The sequence below is a fragment of the Amblyomma americanum genome, chromosome 1 (assembly GCF_052857255.1).
Source record: "Amblyomma americanum isolate KBUSLIRL-KWMA chromosome 1, ASM5285725v1, whole genome shotgun sequence".
Classification (NCBI taxonomy): domain Eukaryota; kingdom Metazoa; phylum Arthropoda; class Arachnida; order Ixodida; family Ixodidae; genus Amblyomma; species Amblyomma americanum.
This window is the reverse complement of record NC_135497.1, coordinates 445,184,227-445,202,594: the sequence shown is the minus strand read 5'-3', so window position 1 is coordinate 445,202,594 and position 18,368 is coordinate 445,184,227. Positions and strand designations below refer to the sequence as shown.

The window sequence follows — 18,368 nt, the reverse complement described above, 5'->3', positions numbered from 1 at the left end:
TCATTGGCCTGCCTAACACTTTCCGCTGGCCCTGCTCTCCGAGTTTTTTTTTGTGACGGCGAGGTGTCACGGTGGAGCCCTCTTGACCTCCGGCAAAAAAATCTCTGAGAAATCTCTGACCCACTGCGATTTTCTTGTGGGCTTCCGTCGGTGTTACCTTGCGCACTATGAAGGTCAAGCGGCCTGCCTCGGCGGTTGGAAAGCCGATGCCTGAGGTCTTCGCGGGTGGCTCCTTCATCCGGACACCCTGGCGGCATAGGCGGCGGAGGTCAACATTCATGAACACCCGGTTATGGCGTTGGCAAACTGTGTCTCGGTCGCGGAGACCGTCCAGAAGCCCTCCTGATGCTTTGGACACCTCATAGAGCGGCTGTGGCGGTCCGATGCTGCAGGATGCGGCAGTGCCGCGGTCGAAGCTGAGGAACGGGTTGCCGCGGCCGCTGTCGATGCCGGTGTGCAGCTCACCCTGCAGACAAAAGGTGTGTGCTCCAGGAAGCTGGCGACCTTCGCAGACAGATTGAACCCATATGTTGGGGTCCAGTCCAGTGTTCTCCATCTTCGGCATCGTAGAGCTTGCTTCTTCTTCTTCTTCACCCCAGGTACATGGCACATACCCACGCGGGGGGATTGGCCAAGGTGTAGTAGGATAACGAAAGAAGTTTCCATGGAAGATGACGACAAAATTGTAGCACCAATCGTGAATTTTGAAAAATCAATGAATAAAAACAACAGAACATTATAGACAGTTAAATAACAGACAGCATTTTGGTGAAAAGAGAAGAGCTCGTAGAACTTTAAAAGAATTAGCACATCAACCAACCTTCTGAACGAACGCTTTCTTCTGTTCTATTCGTTTTCTTTCTCTTCAACTTACCTTGGTCTTCTTCATCTTCTAGCACCTAATTGGAAGGGGTACACGGACACGATTATTCTGTGCATTTTTTAAGGATATGCAAAAGGCATTAGTAAACATGGATCGTCACGAGAAATTAGCTTTCGCTCGGTAAATATTTTGTAACTGAATATCTTCTCCTATGCTTCTCCTTCGGTTTAAGCCATCCAACGGCAGCTAGCCCTGCTTAAAAAATGTTACGACATATCCTATGACTTTTCTTGTACGAGTTTATTGCATCATAAAGCTATGATTTATCATACATCATTAGGCTACGATATCGTACATCATTATTCTATGATATCATACGTCATAAATCTATGACATCATAGATCGTTAATCTACGATATCATACATTGTTAATCTATGACATCATACATCGTTAAGCTATGATGTCGTTCAGAATGGTCTATGACAAATCATTCATCATTACGCATGCTGTGATTCAACAGATATATCGTGCATCACTACGCAACTACACCTAATATACCATGATGTGCTTGCACCAGAAATGCGCTGCTGCCAGCTGTAGGGAAAGGGGCATATTGGCTAAGAATGTACACTCATGGGCAAAATATTGCTAGATCCGAGACTGTGAAAAAGTTCATTTAGTGCAGTTGGGGATAGAAATACAATGAAAAGCAGTGGCACATGAGGGCACATGCATGCTCCATCTTCCGGAAAAATAGGAGCTTACTGACCAGTGAGGAGTCAACACAGAAAAAAAATTTTCAGCGAATCCGCATTGTGCAAACTTTGGTCCATGACTTTACATGTACATTGAGCTTCCATATGAACATAGCATTTAAAACTGCAGCAGTTTATTTATTTATTTATTCAGATACCTACAGTGCCCTGAAGTGGGCATTATTTTAGGGGGGAAAACAGAAAAATGGTACAGGTAGCACAATTCAGCAACAAAAAAATGTAATGCTATGTTCAAAAGATTTATTTATCAAATACTGCCAACTGCCTCTTGGCAGTCAAAGCAGGAGTAGATACCTTGTTCTTGAACAATTTCCAAGTTGAGTTTAACAGCGGCAAGGAAATAAATTGCGTGATTGACAATCAGCAACGAGGGAATGCGCACAATCAACAAATAGAAAAAAGAAAGAAGGAATACACTTCAAAAGGCGGATGGCAAAGCAAGCAGCGATGTAAAGAAATACTTGCTGCATTACAGATAAGGTGACATGGCCGTTGCAAAAGATTCAACAGAAGGCATGTCAGCAACCTCGTAGGGTAAGGCGTTCCACTCGGCTATGGTTCGAGGAAAGAATGAACGTTAGGTGTTAGTTTTAACCTGTGGCATTACAACTGTCTTGCTGTGCTTACCTCTCGTTTTACTGGATTCGTTGAAATGCATGTAAGTATGAAAACTGATTTTGACATGGTTGTTCACAATATTGTACATCATTTATAGGCAGTGTAGTTTGCGGCGCATTTCTAGCGACGGGAGCCCAGCTCGTGTTCTCAGGTCTGAAACAGATACTTCTATGGTAATTGCGTTGTAAATGAATCTAAGTGCTTTCTTTTGCACCCCTTCAATGTGTTTGATGTTTTTCTTAGTATGAGGGTCCCAAACAGTGCCAGTGTAATAAAGCATTGCCCTAACGAGTGTCGTGAATGCTGCAAGTTTTGTCACACTAGTGCAGTGCCTCACGCGATGCTTCAATAACCACAGCTGTTTTAGGGACCCCAAAACAACATAAACAACTTGTGCATTCCACGTTAATTTGGAGTCAATCATAACGCCCAGATATTTGAAGCTGTCAACCCGCTTGACATCTGCATTGTTGATTTTGTAAGTATATATTAATGGTTCTTTCTTTCTTGTGACCATCATATGGGCACATTTTGAGACATTTTTGTTCATACGCCAGATCTGGCGCCAACTGTTAATTGCAGAGAGGTAATCACATAGCAAAGTCTGATCTTGTACAGATTCGATGTTCGGGTACACGATGCAGTCAATGGGGAAAAACCAGAGGTCATTTAAATAGATCAGAAAAAGAAGAGGTCCAAGGACAGAACCTTGTGGTACTCCAGATACAGAAGCCGAAGGGTAATTCGGACTTTCGGAGTTTTTTACACAGACATACTGTTGTCGATGGGATAAGTAACAATCAAGCCAGTTCTGAATTTGTACATTTTGCAATACGTACACTTTCTAGCTTCAACAATAACCTTTTGTGACAGACTCGGTCAAACGCTTTTTCGAAGTCGAGGAACAGTATATCAATTTGCCCACCCCCATCCAAAGCTGCCATGAGATCATTAGTAGTGTGTAGCAGTTGCGTAACCATGGATAGGCCACGTCGAAAACATATCCAAACAAGAAAAAAGAATGTTCAAAACTACATACATATATACAAGAACTGATACAAAAACTAGTTTTGTGTACAAAGCACATGAAGAAAATTTTACACACTAAGTAAACAAAATTTCGGCAAGAGCACCGTCAAAGCCGGAGGACGGCACTGACACAATATGCTCCGGCAAACCATTCCAATCACGAACTGTTTTTGGGAAAAAAGCATATTCGAATATGTTGATTCGACACTTGTATTCATGAACTTTTAATGAGTGATCTATTCTGGCGGATCTGTAGGTAGGATCAAGTACATATATGTTTCTTTCCTTATACCCATTGCACCTGAATAATCATTATGAAATACCGTATTTACGTGCATAATTTGCGCCCTCGCATAATTTGCGCACCCTTAACTTATCACCCGGGTTTACAAAATTTTTATTAATGAAGTCACAATTATGAAATCTTCAGGGAACATGTATTTCTGCATGCTGAACCCATATATGAAATTTAATTTAATGTACAAGTCCTTGTTGACTTGATGCAATATGTTATGTAACTTTTTGTGGAAAGATTTAACGAAATTTTGGTGCAGGGAACTTGCTAGAATGTATGCCATCCGCTTGTCTTGACAACAAGCTATGCAATAAGGGTAAAATTATCCCGCCTATCACAGAAGTTGAGTTACAGGGTTTTGAACTTGGTACTTCACAAACGGGAAGAAAAATTTGTCTTCCTGTTTCTGAAGTGACAACTTCAAAATTCTATAACTCAACTTCTGTGTTAATGTCAAGAGAAACCAATGGCATACATTCTAGCAAGTTCCTTGCAGCAGGATTTCTTGAAAGCTCTCCACAAAAGCTCTCCACATAACATATTGCATACGTGCTCAAGAAATTGTTGCACATGAAATTAAATTCCATATTTGGAATCAGCACGCAAAAATACATGTTCCCCGAAGACTTCATAATTGTGACTTCATTAATAAAATTTTTTTTCTAAGACCCTCTTTTCCCCTTAATATATGTGACATGTATTTCCTTTTTTCTTGCAGAGGGGCCAGCCCAGATTGATTATTGGGTCAGATGAGGTCTAATCCACTCAACAAACATCCCGCAACAAGCACGCAATGTACTTGTTCATTTTTCGGAGCCTGTCTGCATCCGCCAGGTTTGGAACAGGGTGCAGCCGGATATATTCGCCAAGACCATCTGCAGAAATTTTAAGAAGAAACATCCAAATGACACAAATTAACATATTTACCTATAGCCAGTTTGTTTTCCATGAATCTAACTGAATATTCACGGTTCTTATAGTTGCCTAATCATTTATAACATGTGCCCGCAGCAGTACTGAAGATATTCACAAACAAGCACTCATCAGGCAATGAGAATTAGAACAGTGTCTGGAATACACAACCTTGCAGAGCTACTCTATCCTTTGCAAATCTCCAAAGTCAGCTTTCCTGCATAGCAAAAACCCTTTTGCCACAGTGCCTTGAGTTGTCCTAGTCAGTGCTTAAAGTCTTGTTCCATCAAAGGGGGTTCTGTAGTGATTCGAGCACAGCTGGAGAGGCAAATAAAGGAGACAAATAAGCAGCTGGCGGCCTGTTTTACACATCGTTTAATACGAAGGTGAATAATTATTTTTAAAGGTGGTTGTTTGCTCAGTTTTTGTCACAGACCTGAAACAAACAATCCCCGTGCTCTGAAAGTGTGCTCGTTGTTGTGTAAACTTGAAGCTGAGCCGCCAGCTCTGGTTCGATTCGTGGTGTGAGGGCACAGCTTTCCCATCTTTTCTTGGTGAGATAGAAGATTCCAAGACGTTTCAAATAACACCAACGTGACTTGAATTGCAAATGTAGCACCAACAAAGCACAGGCCATATCATTCACTGGAATTCTGTGCATACTCCTGCAAAGATCCTGTATCTTTATTTTGCGCCTCCTCATGGAATCCCTCCATATATAAGCGATGAGCCAAGCAATAAACCGGACACAGGGTAATCTGCCCGAGACATAGGTGTACTCCATGCACCGTCTTCTTCCTTCATAAGCAACAGCTAATCAATTCTTTTGAGCACTTGTAGCGACATCAAAACATCAATACATCCTCCTTACTTTGACATCCTTGGCAAGTGCTTGTGCAGGTGTACTTTGCCTACAAAGCAGTGGTTCGGTAGAGCTGCTTTTATTCCCTTTATCGTGACAGCAACACATGGCTAAAGCGGGCAAGTATGGCATACCCACCACGGTGGCTTAGTGGTAAGGGCGCTCGGCTACTGGTCGGGCAGAGTACCCGGGTTCGAACCCGACTGTGGCGGCCACATTTCGATGGAGGCAAAACGCTAAGGCGCCCGTGTGCGTTAAAGATCCCCAGGTAGTCGAAATTATTCCGGAGCCCTCCACTAGGACACCTATTCCTTTCTTTCTTCTCCCATTCCCCCCCCCCCCCTTATCCCTTCCATGATTATGGCCCAGTTAGGCAGACACTGCACTATTTCCATTCCCCAAAAAACCAAAAACCAATTTAGGGCATGCAGCAAGTATTGATGTCGCACTGTACCCAATACGTGCCCTCAAAACTGGTCGGGCCACCATGGTGAAGGGGTTCTCCTTCTGCAGGGAAGCTGACCTCATTACTTTTTCAAACAATCCAGAGTTTCATAAGTAGAGTTCATTCAATGATTCCGTCATTTGTGCAGCCAATGCTCAAATAACTTGGGCAAAGAAATGCATTCACTGATGCTATATCAAAGAGTGTCAAAATAGAGACCAAAAAGCATTGATAGTAGAAAAACCTAAGCATATTTGCTGCACTTCACAATACAGTGAAAGCTCGTTAATTCACAACTCGTTAATTCGAAATTTTGGATAATTCGAAATAGTCGTCGTGGTCCGGTCCGCAGTGCATATAAGTCTATGCGCGTAAAAGCTCGTTAATTCACTCAAAAATTGGCGCCGCCACCCATAATTCGAACTGCGCGCCGCCAAGCGCTGCTGTTGAAAACCATCGTGTGAAGCTTTCACGGCAGAACGATAGATGGCAAAACGATCGCGGAGCCGCTAGGGCGCTGGAACAAGTACTAACCAGTCTTTCCTGCCGCGACTGCTTCGAGGAACGACGTTTTAGTGTTTTAGCCCTGGTATTGCACGCCGCTTGCTGTGAGCTTGTGTCCGCGAGATGTGTTCACGTGGGAAATACTGCGCCAAGACGGTGAAGGAGAAAGTGGCGATTTTACGCGAGGTGGACGAACGGAAGGCCAGCAAAGTGGAAATCGCGAAAAAGCACGGGATTCCACCAAGCACGTTGTCGACCTACGTCCGAAATAGGAAGGCCATCAAGGATGCCTACGAAGCCGAAGATTTCGTCAGCAACAGAAAAAGGCTCCGCACATGTTGGTGCGTGCATGGGAGCAGGTCACGCTGTCCACAAGTGCAAACTGCTTCCACCACTGTGGCTTTGCTGCCGGAAGTATGGAAGAAAGTGGCGACGATGGGAGTCCAGAGCCTCTGCCTGCGGCTGTGCGTGCTGTGCTGCAGGATGTTAGTTTTGATGATTACGTTGAAGTAGACAGCGATGCAGCAGTGTGTGGTGCCCGAAGTGATGAGGACATTGTCGCTGAAATTGTTGGGGAGCAATCTGTCCCAGAAGAGGCAGAAGACGAGGACAACGATGAGGAACAAGAGCCTGTGCGTCCGTCCGCGGCAGAAGTTATGGGAGCGCTGAATGTCGCGCGCCTTTTCAGCTTCGAAGAGGGGGAAAAAAGACTCCCTGCATCGCATTCGCGCGCTAGAAGACCAAGTGACTACGGTAGCCCTCAGAGAGAAGAAGCAGAAGATAACAGATTGTTTTGCTAAATAAATGTTTTTCGTGCCCTCCGGCATCAAACGCATCAATTTTTGCCCACTTTCATTAGTTCGAATTTTGGTTAATTCGAACCGGCCTGGCGGCCCCATGGAATTCGAATTATCGAGCTTTTACTTAATAAGAACAGCCCACACATCTGTTTACGTCACATTACAGCCACCAGCAGCATTCAATATCGCGAGAATTCTTCTACTTGCATCTTCACAGCAAAAAAGTAGCCAAGTTTTTCTGTTGCAACTGCATTCAGCTGTTAGTTCTTTAACGTGCTACCACTGCCAACATGGGCCACCATACACTGATCAGCAGTTTTATTTTTCATTAACTTGTCACACTGGCTGTTATTGAATGAAAACAATTCCTTGAGTTGTAACGCTCCCCTCTGAACTGAGATACTAGTCACAGTTGACAGCAGATAAATTAGGTTTTTCTAATGACTGCAGTATGCATTATTGCAGCCAGTAGAGAGAAAAACTTGTTCTCTCAGTCCACCAGACTTCAAGGACCTCACCTGTGATCGCAGCTACCGTATTTACACGATTGTAAGTCAACCTATTTTTCAAAAATTGAAAATTTGAAGTGGGCAGTCGACTTAGAATCGAAACAAAAACATGGCACTACAAGTAAAGGTGAGACAAACGAGATATCGGGCATGCTACAGCGTGGTTGCATTTTTGCTGCGTGGCTTTGTTGCATCGCTCTTGGTGCTGGCCTTGAGAAGCTGCTATGTCAACATGCAGAACTTGCATCCCCTCCCCACGCGGGTGGCGGCCGATGGCGGCTGGATAATGCTATCGTGTTAACTACTCAAGGCCAAGCTTAAACAACCTCGAAGTTTTTTTTATCGGAAATGTGATTTGGGGGGTTAACTTACGTTTGAGTCGACTTACACTCATGTAAATACAGTACATTACATGAAAGGTACTTGGAATATGTGGGGTCTAAAAAATCCCACAGCCATACACCAGTCATGACAATTAACATAGTGCAGAACTCCAAATTAATTTTAACAATCTGGAATGCGTTAAAATGTGTTGACAGTGTACAAGCGTTTTTGCTTTCTGTCTCCAGTAAATGCCTCAGTGGCTGGGATTAAATCCAATGACCTTGGGCTTGGCAGCTGAATACCTGAGCTACTCAGCCACCGCCACCACATGAAAGAATTTTAGAAGACTGTATAGACTACTCACCCCGGACTGCACCCAGCTTTTCTGGAGTGAGGGAAGGCTTCGCTTGAGCTCCGCTTTGGAGCTTCCTATTACATGCTTTGCCCGTCACGCTCCTGTCTTTCAGGTCTTTTTCTTCCCACAGTACTCTCATCAGCTGCCGTGTAAACATGCTGTCCGTTTTTGACTGCTGCAGCCATGCCCACCGTTCTTCGTCAATGAAGAAATTTCCACCAAGGTGGACCTAGAAATATATAAAAGCACGCATATAATGAACGTGTATTAAACAGTTCATTAGGATTATCAACCGCGCTTGCATCCACTACAGAACAAAAAGCCTCTCCCATTCGCTTACAAATATCCTTGCCGTGAGTCACCACTGCTTGCCACCATACACCACCAAATTATCCCCCTGCTTATCTGGCAGAATACAACTGTTAAACATTTTCAAAAGGTACTGCTAAACCGCTGTCAGTCACATACTTTGGCAAAATGACAGGCTCATCCACAAAAGTTTAGTCAACCTATGGGCTCACTCAAACTCATGAACTCGACTGATTTAGGCAGCACAACTCATGTGGACTGACTCAACTCAAGACTCATCCGGGGTCAGCCATTCATTATATGACTCGGGACTCGCTTCATCTCAACTCATTTGGGCTTACTCACCGATTTCAACCCGCGACTCATGTGTACTTACTGATTTTGACTCACGAGTCATTTGGGCTCCAATTCAAGACACACTGGGCTCACTGAGGTGGATAAGTGGCACACCTCCGATCCGACTAAGACTGGCAACAAAGGGCATGAGTTCTGACTGCCAATATCAGAAATATACAGGTTTCGAAGTCTGCATGCAGTGGCCGCAATAATGCTATAATGAATCAGTATAAGTAAAACTCTACAAACGCAGCCTACCTTTCCATCAACAGTGCCAAACAGCTCCTGACTGGAACTGGCTGCTGAAATGGGCTCAACAGCTGGAGCAAGCTTCTGAAATCGATTGCAAAATCTCATTTAACAATAACCACATTTTAAAATAACGCACCTCCAAATGGAACTATAGTATATCAGCATGCTGGCTATGAGCATACAACTCTAAGGCTACACTCTTGCAAGCAAATTGTAAAAGGAAATGCACTGCATACTAGATCAGAAAGGCTGATATATACTTCAGGAGCTGGAAAAGCTACAGGCTAAGCTGATGAGCACAAGCAAACACTTCGGTATGTACAGGTAAGTGTACTTAGAGGACAAATAAAAACCTGTTTCTAGGAACCGAAACAAAGCAACTTTAATAGCCACAGGAGCTATACAAGTGCAGTGCCTTGACGAGTACCACAAGTGCTGTCAAATGCTTTTTCTTCACTTCTGTTTACATTTTATTCATTTGTGCAAAATGTAAATGCTTCCTTCACCCATAACCAAAGGCTCGTTGAGGGTCAAGTCAGTAAAAAATGTTCACTATGAAGCATGCATGCCGGTGGCAACATGAAAAGCTGCGACCCAGATTCAATCTCAGTCTGAAATATTTCTTGCAGTCCGACTTCTCAGTCACATTTCAGCACTAAAGGATGTAAAACATGAGAACTCTGAAGGCATACCATTGAAATTTTACAGAGTAGCGGTCTGTGTTCCTTCTCATGGTTCACCTTATTCCACTCAAATGGTGCCGAAAATTCTTTCCAATTAGCCAACCTCACTAACAGTTTCTTGATCCCTACAGCTAGCTATCAATGTGATGTTGATTCCTTGGGGAAACTCACAAGAGCTATCCATCAGAACTGCATTGAAAAGGGTTATGACTCTCTGCAGCAGCGAACTGGCTATAACACTTCGCTGCCGAGCACAAGGTTGAGATTTTGAGTAACAACAAGGTGTGCGTTTCATTATATTCTACAACGCTAACACACGAGGCATGATATGAACAAAATAGACACCACAGCAGGAATAATCGTCCGTGCTTTCCCCTTGTGCATCTGTTCTGTGGAGAGTCTCGGATAATCAATGAACTGACACCCACAGCCTAGTGACAGCATTTCAATGAAGATAAATGAAAACATGCTTGCATGCAAGGAGATGCAAAATGTCCGCATGCTGTGTGTCTCCTGTACCCACGGTGCTGCAACATTAACCCTCACATTCCACTTGAATATGTGCAATGCTACAGTAAACAAAAGCGAAGCATGTTTTCAGTCTTACCCTCTGTAGTCTAGGCTATAGTACCCATCATTCAGCAAGAAAGAATAAAAACTTGGCATTTGGAAGATGCCCACAACATTATAAGAAAAGTAAACGGAGCAATTCGAAACTGCAGAAATCAAGTCTGTAATACCTGGGGCTTTACAATGCTGCCTGGATGCTGGGCAAACGCTGTAAGGTGTGGCACCCCCGACAGACCAGCTATAGGGGCTAGAAGGTTTTCCTAGTGTCGCGACCGGGGCCGGCGCAGCTGAAATAACTTGCTATGCGCAAGGCAGATGGCGCTTCTGCCCGCTGGCGTGCCGCCGGGCGCAAGAAGCCCCTTTAAGGGTAGTGCTCTCTGGTTCAGTCGGTTGATCGTGTGTGGGCTGCTGTCACTGTTTTGACAAGGCGTTAAAGTGTTAAAGACAGTGCAAACTCTGGCATAGGCTGTCTTGTCACTTAGATTCGACACGGACTAGCTGTAACACCGACAGCGTGCCGTGACAGGAGCAAATGCAAGCGTCACGTCGGGCCCGACCTACTGCGCCATAAAGAAGCGTAAAAACACATCTTGTACATGATACCGAAACGAAAAAGGAAGCGGGGCAAATTGCAGGATGGAACGTCTTTATTACACAAGGTTCCATTGCAACAATTTACTAATGCCTTTCCTTGTGCGAAGTGCCCTGTGCGAGGCTACTGACAGCGCCTCATTTTCAGCAGCTTTTTCTTTTCTCGCTGCACGCCGCACTCTTTGTTTACAGACTTTACAAGGAAATGCATCCTAGTCAGGGCGTAAAACTTGATCACTTCTGTCGTAATTCGGCGTCCATGATCCTCGCAGCCCACACCTTGAAGCTCACGTCCCAGAAGAAAATGCAGAAAGCTGGCCATGCTATCTGCGTGTAGCTTATTGCGGCTGAAAAACACCGTAAATGCGTCCTCAAGCTTTGCTATGAGCTGTTCAATTGGCCTTGATGGATAAATTAAGCCTCCATGGTCAAAATTTCGAGTAAGCGAGGCATTGTTGTTTGACTCGGCTTGCAAAGGCAAAGTGCTGAAACAAGTTGCACATTCAGGGCAAGGAAATCTTTTCAGGATTTTTCTTACAACATACCCAGCTACATAAAAAATTAGTTTGCTGTCACTTTTTTTGTCTACACAGCCCTGATGGTCGCTCAGGCTGCTGTGCTCCGCGAGCAGCTCTGCAGCAGAGGCCAAGTTTCCTCCATCCAGTAAATTATCGACAAGTTCAGTTATTCGTGCATTTTTCTCTTTGGGGACATCAGATGGTTGCAACAGGGCAGTCACTACTTCTGCAGGAACGTTTGCTCCTTTTGGCGGCTTTGCGAGGCTGTAGAAAGTCAGGTTGTTTATAATTATCAAAAACTGCCCCACAGTTGGATGGTCATTGCAACCGAAGCACTGGCGCACAATCCCAAATACATTCTCCATCCTGTCTTGGCTTAGGTTTGCGGTCAACAAGTACTTGTATTGCAGGGACGTGGTCAGGTAGTTTACAAGCGACAGTGTGCTTTGCAGCGTTACACGCAGCTGAAGGGCAGTTCCTGCACTTAAAAAGCCGCCACCATGCTGTGCAGCATGTTCCTCCCATTCTTTGAGAAAAACAATAAACTCATTCAAAAACTGTGCACTTCTTGAATCAGCACGACGGCCTTTTGATGGTATTCTAGACGACATTATAAAAATTAGTCTTTCCATTAGTTTTACAAACCGTTCTGTCGGTTCGATGTTTCGGACGTTGTCCCTTTGCAATTGGTCCCGGTAAAAGAAAATACCCTTCAGTACCTCCTGACTGAAGAGCTGAAATGCAAGGTTTACTCGCATTTTTTCGAATGCACTTGGATGCACATGTGCTTGCGTGATGTGTGGCATCACCTTCAATGTCACAGATTCTTTGTCCATTTTCCAGGCTTCCTCTATTACATAAGCATGAGTGTGTCCACCTGGAATTTGTATGCCTTTTCCAACAAAAGCATTCCGCACACACTTCACCAGGTGAGGGAAGTCCGATATGAAGTGGATACTTCTTTCTTTGTTTACAGGGTGGGGCACTTTACACTTGATTTCCTTGGATGAAGCTGCACAGATGAGAAACCAGTATCAGTAACTGATGAGCTAAACAAAACAAAAGCTTTTAAGCAGTTTTAATGCAATAAACCTACCTTTGATGCCGAAGAGCTTCCACAGGCACCTGTTCCAGGGAGCTCCATCACTTGTCCAAAAATCGACGAAAACACCCGATTTCTCGGCAAGTATCGTGGCTTCAAGGAGTATTTTCGAAAGCATAGGAGCTTTCACATTGCCTTTGGCGGCAAATACCCCTAGAATTTGTGTCCATTTTCCTGCAAATACAGAACATTGTATTGTGAGGAAAATAGTGTAAGCACCACAGGCATGGTATCAGTGAAAAATATTTTCAAAAAACATCTGCTTCGTTCTCAAACATTTAACTCCTGAACGTGCACAAGTACTAACTTTTGTATAATAAAAGCACAATTGTACAACCTTACTTGACTAACGCACCTTGGAATGGCTGGAACAATATCACTAGGCCATGATCACTCAGCACAGTCTTGCTGCTTTCGTCGTTAAATGGGCCGAGATCAACAAAAACACTAAGTTCACCAGAGCCTATCACGTTAATGTTCTCGGAGAGCTTTATCTCGTCGAACACAAGGCCCCCATGGCGACTAAGTTCATCCATTTCATTTGTCTTCTTTTGAAGCGCAGAGATTATGCTGCGATTAAACCCAAATGTGCTCTTAAATCCCTGCAAATACTTGTCCAGGCATGACTTGCTTGGCAAGGCCATAATCTCATGCCGCCTGACATGTTCATAGAGCTGCGGGCTCCTCATTCGCATGAGGATACATTCCAGCACCCACAGCTGATCGAACCGCATGCCCCGGGTTGACTTTCTGGAAGCTGCCTCGAAACATGCCTTCACAGCAAGGCGCTGCTTTGGAGGAAGGCCTCCGATTTTCTCCTCCAGCACAGTAGTTGGGATGGACTGCGTGAGTGCCCGGAGGTCTTCGACAGTGAAGAGATTTTCGCTTCCTTGCATTTATTTGTTTCAAAGTCGCTAGTCGCTTCTTATGTTGCCTGTTGAACTGGTTCAAGATGAGCTTTCTTGAGTATTTGCATCGTAGACAAGTATTGCCATCGGACGTCGTCACAGTGCAGGTTTTCGAGAAGTACGCTTTTCCATACTGTGTATGTTGGCCAGGTGAGAGAGGCTCAATCTGACAGCCGGGACAAAGTAGCAATTTATCTGCCTTCATCAACGCTGCGACGGCGTCCTCCTCACACTGCACATGAAATTCTTCAACTTTGATGCTTCTGCAGTGCAATGTGCAGATGTACCCAGCTGCTTCGGCGCAAGCCGAAAACGTTACATGCTTGATCACGCGCAAGTCACTTGGTTCCAAGCTGATGTGCCATCCGAAGCACAGAGTGGCAGGATCGTTCAACAAAACAATTCTGCAACAAGATGATGACGGAGGGACAATGTCACGAAACGGATGCAGTGCGTGCGATGGCAGTTGTAATGTGCACCCTCATCACTGACATCTGCAGGGACGTTGTTGATTCCGTTACCTGATGCCATGCGCTTTGATGGTGGCAGACAGCTGTCCGCTAGGTTCCTTTCCTTCCTTTTCTGGGGAACAGGCCTCGTCATGCAGGAGGGAGCATCAGGAAATATCGTCGGAACGGCATCATCGGTGAGCGCTGGCCGCTCGCGATCAATTTCCACAACTTTCCCGTTTATGACGTGCCTGAACGTCCTTTGAACGTAGCGTTCGTCGAAATGCCTTGAGCACACTACACAGGTTTCGTCGAGAGCCTTGTCATCTCGCTTTATGTTTCGAGCCCATTCTTGCAACCGATGAGGGTCGGACGCGGCGCGGAACAACACTTTTTCTTTCGACGACTTGTAGCCACCTTTGCAGAGCGGCACGAAACACGTGCGTCCTTTTTTTTGTCGGAATTATCACACGTGCTGCACAGACGTCACTTTTTTTTAACACAACGAGTCATCGAGAGTCGCACAAACAAAACACACAAATCAAAGCGCGCGCGCACTTGCCAACTGGCTGGGCGAACGGCGCGGCTAGCATAGCGCGGCCAAAGCCGTTCGCCTGCAAGCAGCAGCGCCACCTACGCAGTGCATCCAAACTGGTTTCACAGGGTCCCCTTGAAACGGCGGCCGTTCACGACACTAGGAAAAACTTCTAGCCTCTGTAGCCCAGCTGTGACCATATGGCTGGCCGTGGCTTCCAGGCTGGCTTCCAAACTGAAGCCCTGAAAATAGCCCCCGAAAACTGTTTAGTACACACAAAAAACAATGAGCCAGCGATTAGGATTCTTGGCAATGCAATTTTTTTAGCGCAGCTGCTGCGCTATTTGAACGATCAGCCATTGCAGAACACGCAATGCCAAATGGAGGTGGCTATGAGTTTCGGCTTCAGCAGTGTGCAGAGTGATCTACTGCCGCTGAGCATCTTCTCGGACAGTACATTTCGCAGAAGCTGCCGCTGCACATGCCGCGGAGGGTAGGCTTTCACCTATTCCCGCCATACTCTTCTCTTCCACTTTAAGCTCTCACAGTAGCCTCCTTTTTCCCTGTCCTTCTTGCAATCTGTTTGCCATCACCATACTTTCATCCCAAGCTGTGCTCCTTGTTCCCTCAGCCATTTACAATGGTGCCAACTGCGACACTGACACTCAGCGCAGGAACTGAGTGCTAAGAGCTGCACTCCAAACCAAGTTGGCATAACCACGATAAAGTATGCTCCAGGTGCACCCACAGAATACACGCTACTGGCATAATTATGAATGAGCCATACAGTTAACAGGAAAGCAAGCATGTCACCTGCTACCAAAATACTTTTCACTTCCACCACCTATATCACCACACTGAAAATCCAATGTTTAGCAAATGACTGAAAATGCTTCCAGATCAGCAGTGCAAAAGATGATGGTTATGCACAGCATTAAAAGGACATTAAACAGACATACCAACCTAAGCAAGACGGATAATTATTTCATGGCCACACTACTCACGTTTTTCTGATCGGAAAGGTGGATGCTGAGGTATGCTTAAAAGACATAATGTAAACCACTGCATTAATTTAAACAATCTAGGGATCTTCAGCATTAAAGAAATCATAGACATTTCATACGTTTTCAGGTATAGCATTCCTGATCTCCACGATTCACCTTCACAACATAAAAATACAGCAAAATATAGGAACATTAGGGCACAGTTCAATATATTATAGCAATAACTGTAAAAGTAAAGAAACGGAAGAAATTCTACAACTGCAGAAATAAGGTCTGCAATACCTGAGGCTGCATGATGACGCCTGGCTGCTGGGCAGGAATGGGAGGAACCACCCAGCTAGGCTGAACATTGCTCCCTACACTGCCCAGAGTACATGCAGAAGGGTGCAACACCCCTGATGACTGAGCAGCAAAGGCCTTGCTGAGAGTGGCCTCTGGGCTTGGTGGCACAAAAACGTCCTGTACAGAATGCCCCAGCGAAACGTTTATTATGCACAGCAAAAACAAAGTGACATAACCACACTAAAGTGTGCTCCAGGTGACCCATAGCAGACACACTGCTTGCACATGCGGTATGAACGAGCCATGCCATAGGCCATCGGTCATATATGACTGAAGTTTTGAACCTGCGACCAAAATTCAAGGCTGTGCTCCTGGACAAGCAGTGTCATTGAGTTTGCTTCTATAGCACCATTGCTTTGGTTTAAGTTTTGTTTTCTTCATTTTCTAACGCAAGGAGGCGACATGAGAAACGAAAACTTTGACCCTATGTAGTCCGCTTGTCACTGATCATGGCATCTGTTCACCATGCGCTCCTCAAAGGCTAAAAGCTGCACTTAACATTTCTGCTGGTTCTTAAGCTGTCATTTTTTTGGGCAGTAGTGGTGAGTAAGACAACCAAGTGTAATGATCAAATTTCAATTTGATTGCAAGACTTTGTCCCAGGGAACCGGGACATCAATGTGTGCTTGCGCGTTTCTTTTCACCGTTCCCGTGGTATTTTATGCAGTGTGTGTGATTTGTAAATTAGGAGAGTGGTTTTATTTGTTGCTTTAGGGTCTTAGCAACATACTGTCAAGATGTTTTACCAAATCTGCCAGCAGGCTTTTGATTATATTGATGTCAAGGAAGGCTATGCCTTCTTTACTCTCTACTGAAAAGTCCAAAAATGAAAAAGTAAGAAAAGTAAAAAGAGCAGAAAAACTGGTACCTGCAGGCTCTGCTACAAAAAAACAGGAGCAGAACTCAGAACAAGTGTAATACGTAAAACCACATCTCACATCCACCTCCACTTCATGTCATCACGCGACTTTCTTTAGTGGCACAACAGTCATATTGCTTAACTTGAAAGGCCAGGAAAGTGCAATGTATTATGTATGCAGCTGAAAAATTGCCAGAATGATAGCTAATATGATGTGGAATGTTTTGCATACTTTAATTTTTTTGTAATCAATTTCAGGCTGAGTGCAGCAGCTTATTTTTGTTTTGCTGTATTTTTTGTATTACCTGCATATTTAACCAATAAATTTTCACGCATAAATTGGGCATTTTTTTCTTCAGAAGTATAATCAATAAGCTATAGTTTGATACATTACAATGCACAGTGAATTCAGCGCTTCTTGAAGAAAAAAATGTTAAATTTAGAACACTAAAAATTGGTCATTTTTTAGCTGAAAAGAAAGTTAACAGGCAAGCAGGCATGTCGTGCCATGCTCACGTCTACAGACTGCAGCTATCATAATACACCTACAACAGCCAGAATGACATGTGCAGCCTTGTGTTCAGCAGCAAAATACTATGGTCACTCCACAACATCAGATAATTAAGCGCCCTCAGTTTTCCAAGGAATGATTGCAAACAACAGCTAAGCGCATGTATTTTTTTTAATAGGGTTTAACGCCCCAAAGCGGCTCAGGCTATGAGGGATGCCGTAGTGGAGGGTTCCAGGTAATTTCGACCATCTGGGGTTCTTTAATGTACACTTGCATCAGACAGTACATGGGTCTTTAGCATTTCGCCTTGATCGAAACGAAACCACCGCGGCCAGGATCAAACCTGCATTTTTCGGGGTCAACAGCTGGGCACCATAACCATAACCAGTGCTCTAGGCAGTGGTGTGGACAACTGTACAACTTCCAAATAATGGTTCTCATCTGTCTGCTAATCCACAATAACAAAGTTTGTGCCCGCCCTTTAATACTGCACATGCCTCATCTGTCCTCCAAGCCTTCCAAGCATTATTGGCATCCCATTTAATACCTGCTAGTTCCTCAAACAGCACTGATAGGCTAGCTTTACTGAATAAGGCTTGAACTAAATGCTGCCAGGTTCAGTTTTCGAAGGCAGCCCGTCCGGAGCCTGAGATTTTTAGCACAGTGGAGGTCTGCCTGCTGCCTTGGTCAGTTGCTCCGCAGCTGCTGGGAACTAAGGGCAGAGGGGTAACGGGTGCACTCAAATAGGAGGTTTTGGCGCCAATTACTACACCAGGGCGGCCAAATCTTGTTCTTGTGAGAGTTCGCATTGTCCGTTCTGGTCATGGAGATCTTACTACACCAGGGCGGCCAAGTCTTGTTCTGGTGAGAGTTCGCATTGTCCGTTCTGGTCATCGAGATCAGGCCGCACCCCAGGCCTGCTTATGCAGTTCTCGATACGCCATTTCTTCTTTTATCCATTGGAAAACTACACGTCACCGGGGTTCAAACACTGGTATTCTTGCAAGCTAGGTGGATGCTCTATGCGATCACTGCATTTTCTACATTGTACTATATTTACATATTCAACACTAACAGCAGTACAGCTCTTGTATTTCTCAAGCAATGAAACGAAGAATAGTCCTCACCCATATGGCAGCATGGTGC

At 44.6% G+C, this 18,368-nt stretch overlaps 1 pseudogene; it reads right to left on the bottom strand.

Moving 5' to 3' along the window:
* Positions 1–18,368, bottom strand: part of LOC144125607 (uncharacterized) — a 43,959-nt pseudogene that overhangs the window by 19,014 nt on the left and 6,577 nt on the right.